This window comes from Zalophus californianus, chromosome 7 (genome assembly GCF_009762305.2).
Source record: "Zalophus californianus isolate mZalCal1 chromosome 7, mZalCal1.pri.v2, whole genome shotgun sequence".
NCBI lineage: Eukaryota > Metazoa > Chordata > Mammalia > Carnivora > Otariidae > Zalophus > Zalophus californianus.
Genome location: NC_045601.1, coordinates 96,938,170 through 96,958,422, shown reverse-complemented (window position 1 = coordinate 96,958,422; position 20,253 = coordinate 96,938,170).

The window sequence follows — 20,253 nt, the reverse complement described above, 5'->3', positions numbered from 1 at the left end:
TAAATTTTTTACTATGTGATTTTGTTTACAGGAATTTGAATGCATTCTTTAAGCATCCATACAGAACTTTCCTAATAGAATGATGTTAGTACTATTCATATATCTGACCACAGGGGGAACGTGGGTGGCTCAGTTGGTTAAGCGTCTGACTCTTGATCTCAGCTCAGGTCTTGGTCTCAGGGTCATGAGTTCAAGCCCATGCTGGGTTCCACGCTGGGTGTGGAGCCTACTGAAAGAAGAAGAGAGGAGAGGAGTGGAGAGGAGAGGAGAGGAATGGAGAGGAGAGGAGAGAAATCTGACCACAGGAGATCAAAGAACATTTAAAAACACAAGATGAGGGGTATCTGGGTAGTGCAGTTGGTTGTGTCCAACTCTTTGTTTTTGGCTCAGGCCCTGATCTCAGCATCATGAGATAGCCCTGAGTTGGGCTCTGTACTTAGTCAGTGTGGAGTCTGCTTGGATTTCTCTCTCCCTCTGCCCCTCCACCCCAACTCTCTCGCTCTAAAATAAATAAATCTTTAAGAAAACCACAAGATGAGTTCATTTGATAAGGAAACTAATGTCCAATAAATAAGTTTAATTAAAATGTAACACCATTAAATACAATTAAAATGTAATACCACTAAATATAAACATTTAAATGTAACACCAGTAAATATAAACATTTAAGTGTAACACCACTAAATAACACCATTGATATTAAGAAAACACAATGCAAGTGTAAAATCAATAGAATAAGATAGCATTGAAGTTGATTAAATACATGACTTAACATCTCACAAGCTACAGAAAAAAACTACTAAATTAGAAATAGACAATCATTCCAAAATGCTTCTATATCTCATATTGCCCAAATCATCCATGACTCTAACATTGTTATTCTAGGATCTACATTAATAGGTAGTGTCAAAACTTGTGTAATTGAAATTGGGTGGGAATGCCAGATTAGTAGAGCAATTTGGATGGCAAATACATTTGTATCATCAGTCAATGTTGTTGGCTGTGGAAAGAAAAAGGTTGACACTGTATTCAAGATAATTGCTTCAATTGTTAACATCAACCTAATTAGAAATAAACACGATCCAAGTAAGGCAATCAAGAGATACAGAATGACTGGGGTTGCTGAAGGGAAGAAGAATGGTAAAGAACCATGAGTACAAATCAATGCATAGTCTATCTGAAAATCTGATTAGCTAAAATATGCAAATTACAAGGAAGCCAGAGCAAGCGATGAATTATAGAAACAATTTGGATAGCTGGATCAAGAAAATATGAATGATCCCTGCTGAGTGTGTACTCACTTACCTTAGGAAGTAGCTTGCTAAAAGAATGAACATGGAATTTACAGTCATTGGTTATGAACGTTGACATTTCCACCTCCTATCTGTGTGACCTTGGAAAAATGATCTCGCCTCCATAGGGCACACTTTCCTTAATTTTATGTTGGACATAGTCATGCCAGCTGGGCATAGGGTGGCTCAAATGAGATCACATATGTCAAAGCAGTTTAAAATCTGTAAGATGACACTCAAATGCCAGTTTATTACTTTTTCTTTGCAAGTGTTTCACATGATTCTTTCAGACATTACCTTTGCCCAAACTAAGGGAAGTGTTAGTTAAGGGTATAGTCAGGTAACCAATGCTGCTTGGGAGGATTACAATCTCTACTCAGCTTTTTAGCCACTATGCAATATACACATGAACTCTTCTGCCTTCCTTAGACGCAGGGGGGGGACCCTGAGAATTATAAATCACTCTTTTATAATTTGATGACTACCAGACTTCTATTTTGATATAATAAAAAAATGAAGCAGCTATTTCTCCCACAATGTGGAGACATAATCTCTAGGTCAGTTCATTCAATGCATGTAATTATTATGCCTTGTACACAGAAACTAATATAGGAGGGAAGGGATTCATTGTTTTTGGAGTGTTTTTTGTTTATGCCTCACCACTAATTCCTATGGTTTGAGATTAATGCATTTAGATCCCAAGAGTAAATAACTGATAGATGGGCTTAAAGAGCATATTTTTTGTGGTTTATTTTTTTCTAAACATGAATTGTGAAATGGCCAGATAAATCCTGAGGTGTTCTACCATCAGCTTATTTTGTATTTCTCCTTTTTCTTTACAAAGAATGATGTTTTACTTATTATTATGATAAATTGCAAAACCATTCTGTAGAAATATTTTTTGATACTCTAGCATGTAGAATTTTTTCATGAAGTGACTCCTGTCACTACTCTAAGAATTATAATAGCAGTTCACTCATGCAAATTACTATTGCAAATTATTCCATACAATGTATTTCTATATTGAATTCCACTAAAGGTAATTTAATTGATTAAATTGCTAGAATTAAATAATGAAGTCCTACCAATAAAATGATCTAAGAGAAAATTCTGAGGGGAATAGATAACATAGAAAATTTATATTCATTTATGTTAATCAATCACAGGACTTTTTTGACGTTTATTGTTTAGAGACAATAGAAAATTGCATTTTAAAAATCAAATGGTACTTTTACCATCTGACTGGAAAATATTCTCAAAAATCAAGTTTCTCTTTACTTTTCTTAACTCTTATTTTTTCATGCAATCAACAAATATTTATAAGTGCTTGTGTGTGGCAATAAATTAGATATTTTAGGGGACACACTTTTGTTTTCTGGTTACTAATACTACAGCTCAAGAAGCATAGCATAGATGGATGAGGATATCTATAAAAATTAAGTATATTAAGTATATTCATACTAATGTAATACCTTTGCACAATGCTTGGTAATTCTCAAAACACTTTTGTGAATATAATTATTTTATTAGACCATTGTAGGCAGTAATTATCAATGGATAAATGTTCAATACCAATAAAGAAATGCCATGATTCAAAAGAGAATTTCTTGGATGCCTGGGTGGCTCAGTTGGTTAAGCATCTGCCTTCAGCTCAGGTCACGATCCTGGGGTTCTGGGATCGAGCCCCGCATCAGGCTCTCTGCTCAGTGGGGAGTCTGCTTCTCCTTCTCACACTCCCCACTCCTTGTGCTCAGTTCCTCTCTCTCTTTCTCTCTCAATCTCTCAAAAATAAATAAAATCTTTAAAAAAAGGAATTTCTTGCCAAATGAGCGATATTTGCAAATACTGTACTGAGCTGAAGGAAGGGATAAAAATGAGGGTACCTATTACAAAAATGGAGAAGTAAATTGGGTCATCTGGTATGCAGGAAGATGAATTCATGTTTGGACACAGTTGAGATAGAGCCGACAATGGTGGCCTTCGAACGTACATTAGAAAACATCCAGCAAGTAATATGCATTCATAAGCTAGAAAAATGTGCAAAGAATATGAATAGGCAACTCACAAAGAAGAAATTCAAATGTGGTTTTCCCCCCTCAAGGAAGAAAATAAAAGGTCTAGGAGACTGATGAAAATATAGATATAAGACAGAAAACAAGTTAGAGTCAGACATGCAGATTTCTTTTGAAGTCATCCTCATAGTAGGGGTATTTGTATAAATCACTACAATAGGTCTGTAATGGTGAAAATTGAAGAACACTGCAACAGTGGCTACTGTACTGGGAAATTATAAAGGCCATTATAAACAGTCCAACAATAATCTAGCCATGGAAATTTTGCCAATAAATCAGGACATTAAATAATTGGGTGAAAGCTGGGAGATTAGAGTTAGTTACAAGAGGACGAGCCTAGAAATGTGGTAATTTGTTAAAAATAATTGCAGCTAAAGAAGAATCCAGAAAACTAAAGGATAATATCACTCTGCCAACAAAATTTTAAAACTAAAACTATGACTATGTTGGATGAGAGTTACCTTATTGAGACTTATGCTCTGGAAACACCTGAAGGTAAATATTGCCCAAAAGAAGTAGAAAATTAAAACTTTGGAGGACAATCCATGGACAAGATCATCAAAGCAGCTTCCCCTTTTTCTGTGGCCAGGTGTGGCTGCTATGAATAAATAATTCTCTTAAGCCCCACTTTAGTGGGAAGATGTGTGGATGGTTGGAGAAACATCTATAAACTAATCTTGTTGATTAATATTTGAATTCCATATCTGTTGTGAAATCAGTCCTTACTCCAAATCTTAACATTACCTTTTATTTTAAAAAGTAGTTAGAGCTACGAAATTGCATGGATTCTCCAAGACAAAGAGGGGAGATGAAGAAAAGTCAAAATTTAACTTTGTAGAGAAATGGGGGAAAGAAATGGCCATGAAAGAAATGAACAAAATGAAATCACTTAGCAGGAAGAGAAGAATAGAGTAGCAAACCACTACCACAACAAGAAAACCCAAGAGCTTCAAAAGGTATTTGCAAGAACAAGCACATAAAACAGAACAGAGTGGCCAGACAGAGAAATGTGTGACCAAGCATGCCAGTAGGTCGCAGCAAGTAGCTACAGTTGATTGAGCTGGGTCAGTAGTTGTTACTTTTTGCATGTTAATATGTTTCCATTCCTGAAGTGTTGGAATATGTAAAATATCTTTTAAATGTTTAAACTGTTGTTAGGATCTCTTAGTTTTCAGAATTTGCTTTGTCTCACAAAATTGCATGAAACAATTTCTAACAATTTAAAATAGCAGTAAGAATACAGAGTGCATTGCTATTAAATGGCTAGAGCACTCTTGTTTCATAAGCAAATTGATGAAGCCCATTCCCAGAACTCTATGTGCTTTTATTTGGATTTGCTTTATATTATTTTACCCCTAATAATGATTGTTCAAAACAAGCCCACTGGCATAATAGTTTGATCTGATTATCAGTCTGAAAGCTGAATTGAGAGCAGGGAAGGGGAGTCCACTGTTAAAAGCTCTAATTACTTCAAACTACTACATTGACAAAAGGGCATCTATTATTGCAGTTAGAATTCATGCAGTGCTCAAATCCTTTCAAAAATATTTTATTCAGTGCAACATTAGCGTTGTTGAAATTCTAGTATTTCCTCAAACATTGTTATATTTGTCTCCAAACATTTGAAAATGTGCTAATTCAATGCTGTTGTATCAAATGTATATAAAACCTACATATAAACTTTATATGATAGAATTGCGTAATTTTTCTACTAAGAAATCTACACATATCTTCTGACTGTAGTAGTGTGTGTGTTTGTCTGTTTCCAAACCTATTTTAAAAATGGGAGAAAGAGTTTTCATTTCAGTTGTTTTGGGAACTGTAAAGGACTAGTCACAATCTTAGTTATATCTTTATTATAATTTCTAGTCATGCTTTTAAAGGGAAACATGATATATGTATGGTTTTAGTGTTGTCAGTAAACATCATTTGGTATTTGGAAAAAACTCAGCATACTCTCAACAAACTCTTCATTTCTAGGTAGGGAATAGCCCACTACAATGAAATCAGAAGTTTGCTCGATCTCCATTCTCCTAGTCTCTAAGATTTGTCATATGTAAACTTAATGTGATGAGCTGAATGTGCACTTTAAACAAATGAGTAATTTTTGCTATTAAAAACATCCACAATGGAAATAGGGGTGAGTTTGTGGAGGAAAGGACATATTTTTTAATTTTTTAATTTAAATTCTGTTAGCCAACATATAGTACATCATTAGTTTCAGATGTAGTGTTCAATAATTCATCAGTTGCATACAACACCCCTCATCACAACATGTACCCTCCTTAATGTCCATCACCCATTTACCCCATCCCCCAACCCACCTCCCCTCCAGCAGCCCTCAGTTTGTTACTTAGAGTTAAGAGTATCTCATGGTTTTTCTCCCTCTCTGATGACTTTCTAATCAGTCAGTTTTCCCTCCCTTCCCTTATGATCCTCTGCGCTGTTTCTTACATTCCACATATGAGTGAAACCATACGATGATGGTCTTTCTCTGATTGACCTATTTCACTTAGCATAATACCCTCCGGTTCCACCCATGTCAATGTAAATGATAAGTATTCATCCTTTCTGATGGCTGATTAATATTCCATTGTATATATATACCACATATTCTTTTTTTTTTTTAAATTTTTTATTGTTATGTTAATCACCATATATTACATCATTAGTTTTTGGTGCAGTGTTCCATGATTCATTGTTTGTTCATAACACCCAGTGCTTCATGCAGAACGTGCCCTCCTCAATACCCATCACCAGGCTAACCCATCCCCCTACCCCCCTCCCCTCTAGAACCCTCAGTTTGTTTTTCAGAGTCCATCATCTCTCATGGTTCGTCTCCCCCTCTGACATACCACATATTCTTTATCCATTCATCTGTCAATGGACATCTGGGCTCTTTCCATAGTTTGGCTATTGTGGACATTGCTGCTATAAACATTGGGGTGCAGGTTGGAAACCTATCTCTTCCAAGGCTATGAAAATTATTGATAAGATTATCTTTAACCAATAGTGAAGGAAACACTAACTTTTTTTATTTCTAATTCCAATTTGTAAATAAAATGTCACCAAATCATTTTCCTAACAAATAGTACATTAATTAAGATATGAATGGTTTAGTCAAAACCCCTCCCTGAAATGCAGGTGTCACAGTGTACTAGTTTAAAGTATTGATTGCTTTTCCCTATTATTTCTTTTCACTCCATGATCTGTCCTTCCACTACTCTACCAGGGCATTCTATTAGCTAATCGCATGTATTCTTTTTATTCTCTGACCTTCCAAGTGAGCTTCCAAGCGAGCTTCAGTCCTCATGTGTTTTCTCTCATAAAGGTGTCACTTTCTTCCCAATCAAGAAAGAAATCTCAGCTTCAATCTTGCTCACTCTCCTTTACCCTCACCTTCTCATACTTCCCTCTTAATTCTGTTTCTTGGTTTCCCTTCAAACCATTGTCTTAACCTTTTCGCTGCCTTTGCTCTGGTCAGATTTATGGAATTATTGCAATGTCTTCAACAGTGACTCTATTCCAGGCCAGGCCCATGCTAAATTCTCTTTTCTTTGAGCTGCCACAATTTTCTTTACAAAGATTGGAGCTAATCATCTTACCATCTATTTAGAAATGTCAGTGGCTCCTTCTTGGTTAGAAAATAAAATCCACGCTCTTTAGTGTGATGTTCAAGGACTTAAATAATCAGATGTCTGTCTGAAACGTTCTTTCCTTCCCCTCCAGCTTATTAACTCCTTTTTATTTTTGAAAGACCTATGTCAGGGGGGCAGAGCAAGATGGCGGAGGAGTAGGAGACCTGGATTTCGTCTGGTCTCAGGAATTCAGTTGAATAGGGATCAAACCATTCTGAACACCTACGAACTCAACAGGAGATCGAAGAAGAGAGTAGCAACAACTCTCTGAACAGAGAAGCGACCACTTACTGGAAGGTAGGACGTGCGGAGAAGTGAATCCGAGGTGATATTCGGGAGGATAGAAGGCGGGGGAGGGGGCCTCCGTCGGCCGCTTCTGGCAAGTGCTAGAGCCGCAGAGCACAAAATCGGAAATTTTAGAAGCCGACTCCGCTGAGGGACGTCGCTCCAGTGGCTAAGCGGGGGGTGGAACCCTCGCGGGACAGTGTGGTCTCAGGACCCTCGGGGTCACAGAAAAACCAGGGGTGCCTGAGTGCAGCAGAGCTCCCAGGTATCAGAGCGGGGAAGCCGGCTGCAGAGACGGACCCGAGGCGCAGGCTCTCAGCTCGGGGTGGCCATAAACTGCGATCCGCGGCACAGTCGGGCCACTGCTCCTTCAGCAGGGACCCAACAAGTGACAGATCCGGGGAGACTCCCCTCCCACCCCCGGGAGGAGTGGTGCGGGACCGCACAGCAGGGATCTGCCGGGTTTGGAGACTCCACACGGGGTCGGGTGCCAGAGATAGAAATGCTCGGTCACAGGCCGGGTGAACACGCAGTGCGGCTGGAGACCAGGGAGACGGGAGTGACTGCTTTTCTCTGGGGGCGCACTGAGGAGCGGGGCCCTGAGTTCTCAGCTCCTCCGGGTGGAGATTGGGAAGCGACCATTTTCACCCTGGTCCTCCAAAGCTGTACCGAGAGCTTGCAGGGAACAAAAGCTCCTGAGACCAAACCCAGCAGCTTGCTTAGCCCGGACTCGCAAGGGCGGGGCAATTCAGCCTCCGGCAAAGACCTCTGGGAACCACAGCAACAGGCCCCTCCCCCAGAAGATCAGCACAAACAGCCAGCAAGCCAAGACCAAGTTTACCGATCAAGGAGAACGGGAGAACTCCAGCGCTAGGGGAATACTGCACATAGAATTCATGGCTTTTTTACCACGATTCATTAGTTTTTCAAAGTTAATTTTTTTAACTGTTTTTTTTTTTGAATTTTTTTTTTCCTTTTCAACCAACATCTTATCAATCCCTTTTTTAAAAAAAACATTTTTTTATTTTTCATTTTTAGAGTCATATTTTATCCCTTCATAGTAGTTACCCTTATTTTTGGCATATATATATATATAAGTTCTTCTCTCTTTAAAATTTTGAGATACAGTTTCTTCTAACAGATCAAACTATACCCTAAATCACTAGTGTATGGCTTTGTTCTAGTCTCCTGCCTGATCATATTCTCTCCCTTTTTTTCTTCTTTTCTTTTTTTTTTAAATCTTCCTCTTTCTTTTTTCAAACAACTTCTCTTATCAATTCCTTTTATAAAATCTTTTATAATTTTCATCTTTACAGTCACCTTCCATCCCTTCATTGTATCAACCCTTATTTTGTACATATATAACTCTTTCTTCCTTTAAAATTTTAGCAGGCACTTTCTTCTAAAAGACCAAAATATGCCCAAAATCTAGTGTGTTGCACTGATCTATGCACTAGCCTGATCATATGTGATCATATTCTGTTTTTTTTTGTTTTGTTCTATTTTTGTTTGTTTTTATCTTTTTCCTTTTCCTTTTTTTTTTCTCTTCCTTTTTTATTTCTTTCCCTTTCTTGTCCCCTGGTTTCATGTCTTTTCTGATTTATATAGAGTATATTTGCTGGGGACGTTGTTAACCTGTTAGCATTTTGTTCTCTCATTCATCTATTCTCCTCTGGACAAAATGACAAGACGAAAAATATCACCTCAGCAAAAAGAACAAGAGGTCGTACCGTCTGCCAGGGACCTACCCAATACGGACATTAGTACGATGTCGGACCAAGACTTCAGAATCATGACTTTAAAGATACTAGCTGGGCTTGAAAAAAGCGTGGCAGTTATTAGAGAAACCCTTTCTGGAGAAATAAAAGAACTAAAATCTAACCAAGTCGAAATCAAAAAGGCTATTAATGAGGTGCAATCAAAAATGGGGGCACTAACTGCTAGGATAAATGAGGCAGAAAAGAGAATCAGTGATATAGAAGACCAAATGATGGAAAATAAAGAGGCTGAGAAAAAGAGAGATAAACAACTACAGGATCACGAGGGCAGAATTGGAGAGATAAGCAATACGATACGGTGAAACAACATTAGAATACTTGGGATCCCAGAAGAAGAAGAAAGAGAGAGGGGGGCAGAAGGAATATTGGAGCAAATGATAGCAGAGAACTTCCCTAATATGGGGAGGGAAACAGGCATCAAAATCCAGGAGGCACAGAGAACCCCTCTCAAAATCAATAAAAATAGGTCAACACCCCGACATCTAATAGTAAAACTTACAAGTCTCAGAGACAAAGAGAAAATCCTGAAAGCAGCTCAGGAGAGGAGATATGTAATTTACAATGGTAGAAATATTAGATTGGCAACAGACCTATCCACAGACACCTGGCAGGCCAGAAAGGACTGGCATGATATCTTCAGAGCACTAAATGAGAAAAATATGCAGCCAAGAATCCTATATTCAACTAGGCTGTCAATGAAAATAGGAGAGATAAAAAGCTTCCATGACAAACAAAAACTAAAGGAATTTGCAAACATGAAACCAGCCCTCCAAGAAATCTTGAAAGGGGTCCTCTAAGCAAAGAGAGAGCCTAAAAGCAACATAGACCAGAAAGGAACAGAGATAATATACAGTAACAGACACCTTACAGACAATACAATGGCACGAAATTCATACCTTTCAATAGTTACCCTGAATGTAAATGGGCTAAATGCCTGAATCAAAAGACACAGGCTATCAGATTGGATTAAAAAACAAGACCCATCAATATGCTGTCTGCAAGAGATTCATTTTAGACCCAAAGACACCCCCAGATTGAAAGTGAGGGGGTGGAAAACCATTTACAATGGTAATGGACACCAAAAGAAAGCTGGGGTGGCAATCCTTATATCAGACAAATTAGATTTTAAAACAAAGACTGTAATAAGAGATGAAGAAGGACACTATATCCTACTTAAAGGGTCTATCCAACAAGAAGATCTAACAATTGTAAAAATCTATGCCCCTAACATGGGAGCAGCCAATTATATAATGCAATTAATAACAAAAGCAAAGAGACACATTGACAACAATACAATAATAGTGGGGGACTTTAAAACCCCCTTGACTGAAATGGACAGAACATCTAAGCAAAAGATCAACAAGGAAATAAAGACTTTAAATGAAACACTGGACCAAATGGACATTACAGACATATTCAGAACATTCCATCCCAAAGCAATGGGGTACACATTCTTCTCTAGTGCCCATGGAACATTCTCCAGAATTGATCACATCCTAGGTCACAGATCAGGTCTCAACCGGTACCAAAAGATTGGGATTATTCCCTGCATATTTTCGGACCACAATGCTTTGAAACTAGAACTCAATCACAAGAGGAAAGTCAGAAAGAACTCAAATACATGGAGGCTAAAGAGCATCCTACTAAAGAACGAATGGGTCAACCGGGAAATTAAAGAAGAATTTAAAAAATTCATGGAAACCACTGAAAATGAAAACACAACTGTTCAAAATCTTTGGGATACAGCAAAGGCAGTCCTGAGAGGAAAGTATATAGCAATACAAGCCTTTCTCAAGAAACAAGAAAGGTCTCAAATACACAACCTAACCCTACACCTAAAGGAGCTAGAGAAAAAACAACAAATAAAGCCTAAACCCAGCAGGAGAAGAGAAATAAAAAAGGTCAGAGCAGAAATCAATGAAATAGAAACCAAAAGAACAGTAGAACAGATCAACGAAACTAGGAGCTGGTTCTTTGAAAGAATTACCAAGATTGATAAACCCCTGCCCAGACTGATCAAAAAGAAAAGAGAAATGACCCAAATCAACAAAATCCTGAATGAAAGAGGAGAGATCACAACCAACACCAAAGAAATACAAACAATTATAAGAACATATTATGAGCAACTCTATGCCAGCAAATTTGATAACCTGGAAGAAATGGGTGCATTCCTAGAGATGTATTAACTACCAAAATTGAACCAGGAAGAATTAGAAAACCTGAACAGACCTATAACCACAAAGGAAATTGAAGCAGTCATCAAAAATCTCCCAACAAACAAAAGCCCAGGGCCAGATGGCTTCCCAGGGGATTCTATCAAACATTTAAAGAAGAATTAATACCTATTCTCCTGAAACTGTTCCAAAAAATAGAAATGGAAGGAAAATGTCCAAACTCATTTTATGAGGCCACCATTACCTTGATCCCCAAAGCAGACAAAGACCCCATCAAAAAGGAGAATTACAGACCAATATCCTTGATGAACATGGATGCAAAAATTCTCACCAAAATACTAGCCAATAGGATCCAACAGTACATTAAAAGGATTATTCACTACGACCAAGTGGGATTTATCCCTGGGCTGCAAGGTTGGTTCAATATCCGCAAATCAATCAACGTGATACAATACATTAACAAAAGAAAGAACAAGAATCATATGACCCTCTCAATAGATGCAGAAAAAGCATTTGACCAAGTATAGCATCCTTTCTTGATCAAAACTCTTCAGAGTATAGGGATAGAGCGTACCTATCTCAATATCATAAAAGCCATCTATGAAAACCTACAGTGAATATCATTCTCAATGGGGAAAAGCTGAGAGCTTTTCCCCTAAGGTCAGGAACGCAGTAGGGATGTCCACTATCACCACTGCTATTCAACATAGTATTAGAAGTCCTAGCCACAGCAATCAGACAACAAAAAGAAATAAATGGCATCCAAATTGGCAAAGAAGAAGTCAAACTCTCACTGTCTGCAGATGATATGATACTGTATGTGGAAAACCCAAAAGACTCCACCCAAAACTGCTAGAACTCATGCAGGAATTCAGTAAAGTAGCAGGATATAAAATCAATGCACAGAAATCAGTGGCATTCCTATACACCAACAACAAGACAGAAGAGAGACAAATCAAGGAGTTGATCCCATTTACAATTGCACCCAAAACCATAAGATACCTAGGAATAAATTTAACCAAAGAGGACAAGGATCTGTACTTAGAAAACTATAAAAAACTCATGAAAGAAATTGAGGAAGACACAAAGAAATGGAAAAACGTTCCATGCTCATGGATTGGAAGAACAAAGATTGTGAAGATGTCAATGCTACCTAGAGCAATCTACACATTCAATGCAATCCCCATCAAAATACCATCCACTTTTTTCAAAGAAATGGAACAAATAATCCTAAAATTTGTACGGAACCTGAAGAGACCCCGAATAGCCAGAGGAATCTTGAAAAAGAAAAGCAAAGCTGGCGGCATCACAATTCCGGACTTCCAGCTCTATTACAAAGCTGTCATCATCAAGACAGTATGGTATTGGCACAAAAACAGACACATAGATCAATGGAACAGGATAGAGAGCCCCGAAATGGACCCTCAACTCTATGGTCAACTAATCTTTGACAAAGCAGGAAAAAATGTCCAATGGAAAAAAGACAGTCTCTCCAACAAATGGTGTTGGAAAAATTGGACAGCCACATGCAGAAGAATGAAACTGGACCATTTTCTTACATCACACACAAAAATAGACTCCAAATGGTTGAAAGACCTAAATGTGAGACAGGAGTCCATCAAAATCCTAAAGGAGAACACATGTAGCAACCTCTTCGACCTCAGCCACAGTAACTTCTTCCTAGAAACATTGCCAAAGGCAAGGGAAGCAAGGCCAAAAATGAACTATTGGGACTTCATCAAGATAAAAAGCTTTTGCACAGCAAAAGAAACAGTCCACAAAACCAAAAGACAACCGACAGAATGGGAGAAAATATTTGCAAATGACCTATCAGATAAAGGGCTAGTATCCAAAATCTATAAAGAACTTATCAAACTCAACACCCAAAGAACAAATAATCCAATCAAGAAATGGGCAGAAGACATGAACAGACATTTTTCCAAAGAAGACATCCAAATGGCCAACAGACACATGAAAAAGTGCTCAACATCGCTCGGCATCAGGGAAATCCAAATCAAAACCTCAATGAGATACCACCTCACACCAGTCAGAATGGCTAAAATTAACAAGCCAGGAAATGACAGATGTTGGTGGAGTTGTGGAGAAAGGGGAACCCTCCTACACTGTTGGTGGGAATGCAACGTGGTGCAACCACTCTGGAAAACAGTATGGAGGTTCCTGAAACAGTTGAAAATAGAGCTACCCTATGATCCAGCAATTGCACTACTGGGTATTTACCCCAAAGATACAAATGTAGGGATCCGAAGGGGTACATGCACCCCAATGTTTATAGCAGCAATGTCTACAATAGCCAAACTGTGGAAAGAGCCAAGATGTCCATCGACAGATGAATGGATAAAGAAGAGGTGGTATATATACACAATGGAATATTATGCAGCCATCAAAAGGAATGAGATCTTGCCATTTGCAACGACATGGATGGAACTGGAGGGTGTTATGCTGAGTGAAATAAGTCAATCAGAGTAAAACATGTATCATATGACCTCACTGATATGAGGAATTCTTAATCTCAGGAAACATATTGAGGTTTGCTGGGGAGGTGGGGGGTGGGAGGCATGGGGTGGCTGGGTGATAGACATTGGGGAGGGTATGTGCTATGGTGAGCGCTGTGAATTGTGCAAGACTGTTGAATCACAGATCTGTACTTCTGAAACAAATAATGCAATATATGTTAAGAAAAAAAAAGAAGAAGAAGAAGATAGCAGGAGGGGAAGAATGAATGGGGAAAATCGGAGGGGAAGCCGAACCATGAGAGACGATGGACTCTGAAAAACAAACTGAGGGTTCTAGAGGGGAGGGGGGTGGGAGGATGGGTTAGCCTGGTGATGGGTATTAAAGAGGGCACATTCTGCGTGGAGCACTGGGTGTTATGCACAAACAATGAATCATGGAACACTACATCAAAAACTAATGGATGTAATGTATGGTGATTAACATAACAATAAAAAAATAAAAGTAAATAAAAAAAAAAAAGACCTATGTCAGGCATCCGTGTTCCCAGGGAACTTTTCTTGGCCACCTGTCCTCCAAACCTAGGTCAGCCTTCCTTATTCCCTGTTCGCCTAGCATGCCACAGCACTCTGCATATGCCGCCCATTGCCATGGGAGCACTCAACTACCAGGCAGGGGAACAGCAGGAAACAAATTACTGTCAGGAACAGAGGATTTTTCATGTCCTGCAGAGTCTTCACGTGTCAACACTAGCAGTTCACAGGCACATCCAGTTTATGAACAGCGTGGGGCGTGCCCTCTGTCCTCCACAACTGTTTGGAGAGGAAGGTGTGGGTGATGGTCCACAGAGGAGGCACCAGAGACCCACATTTGGGTGTTGAGCTAATATAGTACTGTTTGTATCTGCGAGTTGGAGGGACCAAAAGTCACTGAGATTCCATTTACATCCCACACCTCCTACCTCGTCAGATAACTGCTGAAATAAATTTGTTAGCATTCTGCCCCAAACTCCTTTTCAACTTCAATTTTCAGCAATCCTTTGGTTTCCTCCCTCTTCTTGCATTCACCGAAAAAAAACCCACATTGAATTATTTTCCTAATGCACACACTTTCAATGCTCTGTGCCTTTGATCCTACTTCCCTGTTCCAGGAATACTTGGTCTCCTTTTCTTACCTCTCAAAATCATAGTCACTCTGAGGCTTAACTATCTCAAAGCCATTTGTTCTCTTATTTCTCAAAGAAAATGGCTTCCACTTATGTGCTCCTTGGTTCCTTAATGCTTCCCGCTAGCATATAAATTATTGCATGGTATTTTATATCTTTGTATCTCTGTTCCTGCTCAAGGATGATGTGTTCCTTGCCTTTTATTACCTCAGTGCCTGGCATGGTGCTTGGTATCTAAGAGAAGCTCAATAAATAGTATATATATATTTCTACATTATTGAACTGAACTCTGGCACAAAGTGTGAGTTTTAAATAGCTCTCAAAATACTTTTATGGGTGATACCATTTTGCTCAATACTTACCACTTTAAATCATTGATGTTTGTTTTTTTTTTTTTAACTGGGAGGAGATTGTGAATTCACTCTAGTTTTCTAAAATATGTGTCTCAATTAGCTTTCACAACTTTTCTGTGCATTATCATTCACATGAGTCTCTTTAGAGCAGCATTGACAGAGGTCTTGAGAGACTCAGACTAAATGGGTGTTCTCATGGGCTCACAGGGAAGTTCTTAGCTTTGGCTTATTAATAACACTAAATCCATTCAAGGCTATTGAAAAATTTACTCTTCAGTTTTATATCTCAGTGAGTTATCTGCCTTTCAGAAACATTTATTAGAAGTTCCAAAAATAGTGTATGTTGTCTATGGCTTATTTTTATATCTTTTTATAAGCTATTTGCTTTTGCCAAAAATAATACTTATGTTATTTAATTTTATATCCTGAATACAAAGAATAGCCTCATGGGCCCAATGAGAAATAAATTGGATATGATCTCAACGAATGCCCTTTCTCTGGGGACTGATGGCATAGAATTTTACCAGCTGTCTAAACTCACCTTGCTCTTCTTATGATTTATTGCTTGTGTGGCATGTCACCACTTACAGGATGAGATGAGCTTCTCTACAAAGCAACTGCAAGTGATTATTAAATAAAATGCAATGCAGACTGACAAGATCACTTCTGAATTCTCTAGCTTTCTTGTTCCTCCAAGACTGATCTTTGACATTTATTCAATTGCCTTTTTAAACCTGGGTCTTCATTTGTACATTTTCAACTCCCAGTGAATAAATTCACACAAATCTGTCAGAAATTAGCCTCTCTGAAGCTTCTGTTAACAGCTGCTAGAAGCAGCTGGACCCATAAACAGTTGAGAATATGACAAGTCATCCTACTACTTTGCCATTGAAGGTTGGCTTGGCTTTAAAACTTCCAACTGCCATGATCAAAGTTAAAATAGACATGTACTGAGTTGAGTTTTTTAAATGTGGAATTTTACACATTACCATTCCTTTTACCTTACACTTATTTAGCATCTATAATGGTATCAAATGCCAAATGTAAATATTATGGTATTATGATAAAGAAGAAACGACTATCAGTTTGGATGGTTGACTAAGGGAAAACTTCATTAAGGAGCTGAATCTTGAAAATTGACCAATTTTCATTCATTCAGAAGGGAAATCATTAAACATTTATTTTGTACTATGTACTTCACCAGTCAGGGAACAGTGACACATGAGTAATGCACGCCCCTTGCCGTTTATATATATATACTGTTTTTAGCTACTACATTCATTTATCTGTTACTTAAGCTACATCAGTATTCAAGACGTCATTATTCCTCTATAGAAACTGAAGTACATTTAACACTGTCAATGCATTATAGAAAGAAGAAATGTTGTCTTTATAGGGGTTTCCAAAGAATTGTTGAAGAAGTTAAATGTTTCAGATTAAATTCCATATGTGTCCAGGAAGGGGAATTTGTCTTTAATAGTGAACAAGGCTAAGTAACCATTTGCAGAGTTAATGAAGAGTAATCTGCCCTGATGTAAATGCTAAGATTGATAATTTTTAAATAGGCATATCAGGATTATAAACGATTTCTTGGAAAGTTAATGGACGCAATTCCATAAAAACAGCCATTCAATTTTGTGAACTTCAGCTATCTATGAGGTGTATTATTTATGAATATTGAGCTTGGGAGAGAGCATACTAGTTTGACATGGAAACAAAGCACACTAAAACACAAAATACTTATTCTTCTAGTGTCATTCTAGAGGTTGTACAATGAGTTAAGATAAGCTTTGTAGAAAACTTTGTAGAGCCCAGAGGAATCAGAGACAATGAGAATGATGTATCAGGCATCGCACTGTATAAAACATGATTGGGAAGATGAAAATCTCAACAGACTAATTAGAACAAATCAGAATAAATGCTATAATGCCAGTGCTGGATAGACAAAGGGTGTATGTAGAGAAAAGAAGAGGAAAGAAAATTAGAAAACTGGAAGCATGTGGACAAAAACCCAAAGCTCACAAGCGAGCAGACACCAAGTAAAAGATTTGGGGGAAAAGGTTCCTGTCTTAATCATGGAGAAAATGTCAGGCCAATAGCAAATTTAAAACTTGCTGACAAAGGAAAGACTGTATAATTTTATGATCAGCTTCTTCATCAGTCAGGGTTTTCCAAAAAAACTGAGCAAATAGGATATAAAATTATTAATGTAAAATGATTTCTTGTAATGCCCACTCACATGAGTTTCATCAATATACAATACTATTCTATTTCTCTAAAATAGGAACATTTCAAGCTTTACCAATATTTTAAAATGAATAATCTAAAGAATCACTTGTTTCAACAACACTCCAGCTAATGAAAAAAGGCAAGTGCAGTGAATATTCCCGAATAAGATCTTAAATTGGCATAAACCTAAAAGAGTGAAGTATCTGACACTTTACTTTCAAGTCATGTTGATAATAAAAAGAGATGAAATATAGGTGCAAATGTTATAAGTCACTAGATGGTGGTTTCCCATCATCATAATGACAACGATGAAAAGAGACATATTTATGTACAAAAAAATATATAAATGAAATGAAAAAAATGGGATTGAAAAGACTATCAGCTTTGCCAATTTCTGGTTACAGAATATCTTATTCCTTTCCCTATTTCCTTTCCCCCCTTCTAGAACTGCTCACTCATCTCCATTTCTCTCCGTAAGGAGATTCCAAACATCTGCCCATAGCAAAAACATTCAGAAACACATTCCCGCCAAAGACAGGAGAGAAGCCACAGATACTACAGTTCTTACACCACAGACAGCAAGTGCCGGTTTGCCATGTGATGGCTGTAGGCTCAAAAAGTTGGTGGATCAAAAAGACAAAAGCAGCTGGGGTGAGAAAAGGAACAAAGAAGTCAAATACGAAATTAACAGAAAAAGATAGAAATGCTCAAACTGGCCGAAATATCACAACAACAGCAAAGTTGAAAGAAGGGCCAGTAGTAGGCTCTAATATCAGATATTTTACACATTGCTCCTGTTTAAGTAAAAATCTTGTCTAGATCTGGATAGTCAAAATAGTAATAACTAAGACTAAGAGCTGTAATTAGAATTCAGATGCTTATCATCCAATATTCAATTTTAATTTCAAAATTATATAGGTGTATTTTATGTATAAATATTGAAAAAATATATATAAATATATATCAAGTAAGGCATATGTGTGTGTGTGTGTGTGTGTGTGTGTGTGTGTGTATTTTTTTCATTGAGCTAGACCCTGACGAGTTACAAATCCAGTGATGGACTTCATACTGATTACAGTCAAGAAGATCATAATCTGATTGGGAGTTGAGGGTAGGACCATGATGATGGACACCTAAACAGAAACTAGTGTAATGTGACACATGCTCTAACAGAGTTAGCCCAAATGCCACATCTGTGCACATAAAGAAGCTGGTAATATCTCATACAGCAGGTGTCATTTCCATTGGAGTTTTAAGGAGGAAGTTATTAAATGTACCACAGATTGATTCACTTAGTACACATTCCCATACCTTTTTCTTATGCCACTTTCCCAGAATCTCTTTTAAATTGGTGTGACCAGTAACACAATTATAACCAATGGGACATAAGGGGGAGTTTGATGGGAATTTATGGGAAATAAATTTGTTCTCGTGATTAAGGCTATGCCCTCTTTCCCACTTTTGTTTTCTTTATTCGTCTTCTGGTCTGGACTGCAGGAAAAATGGCCAAGATGCACCAGCCATATGGTCCAACATTAGAAAAGTTAGGGAAGTTTTCCTTGTTATCTCAAATCTCTTACACAACACCAGCAACTAACAATCTGACTTACTCTTGTTACATATGAAGAAGTAAACCCCTATTTAATTAAAGCCCCGTCGATTTTTTTTTCTCTTGCACGCAAACACTTCTAACTAATCTACAGGAGGAAATGAGATCGCTTCTAAAGGATATATTGTGAATAAAAATAAATAAATAAATAAGCTGGAGCAGGCAACAGTGTCTGGGAATTCCACAGATTGGAAGAAGTTGGTGTCACTGGTTTTGTGAATAACAAGAGATGGTTTCTCACAGAATAAATATTAGAATATATCAATGTTCTGAAATGTGGGTGAACGTGAAAAGCGGCTGTTAGGTTTGACCATTAGGGGGCATCATCATTTGGACAGAGTAGATGATAAGTCAAGTGTTAATGTAAACCAGATTGCCATGGACTAAGTAGCAAATGGGAAATATGAAAACAATGAGGGTGGAATGATAAAAGTGCATTATTTAAAAGGGCAGAAAAAGGAGAGTGATTCTTTTTGTTTTTGTTTTTTTAGAGAAAGAAGGAGTGCACATGCCCACATGGGACAGGGGGTGGGGGTGGGGTGTGGAGAGGTAGAGGAAAGGGAGAGAGAGAATCTTAAGCAGATTCCACACAACCCTGAGATCATAACCTGAGCTGAAATCAAGAGTCGGACATTTAATTGACTGGACCACCCAGGTGCCCTGAGGACAGAGGTTCTTAGAAAAAAGCAATGTTAAGGAAGTCTTCTCTAGTTTTGGGGGTATGCTGTACTTCACAAGAAATCATCAGTAGAGAGAATACCAGTGAGGATATGAGATCAGGGAAGAATGGAAGATAAACCACGGGCAAGGGTCACATGGAGGGACCAGAAGCCTAGCCGCCCCAAAAGGAGACGTAGCCACGTCTTCTGGAGAGGAAAGGATGAATGTAAATATGGGAAGGAAACATACAGAGAGAAAACACTATTAACATTCTTTATTTCCTTTGTTAAAAGATTTATTTGGCTTTTTAGGGCAAGCAGCTAAAGGTAAGGTACAGGGTTTTAGGGATTGATAATGGTTTGCAACAACCAACTGAAGGAAAGAGAATGGACACAGAATTCCAGAGGGCCAAGTAAAGGGTTGCCAATGTGGGCTGAGCAGCCAGCTAAGGGTGTCAGCTATTGGTTCCTCACTGATGCCTAGCCCTCTACCCTGACTTCTGCCTATACCTACTCAGATGTGGGCT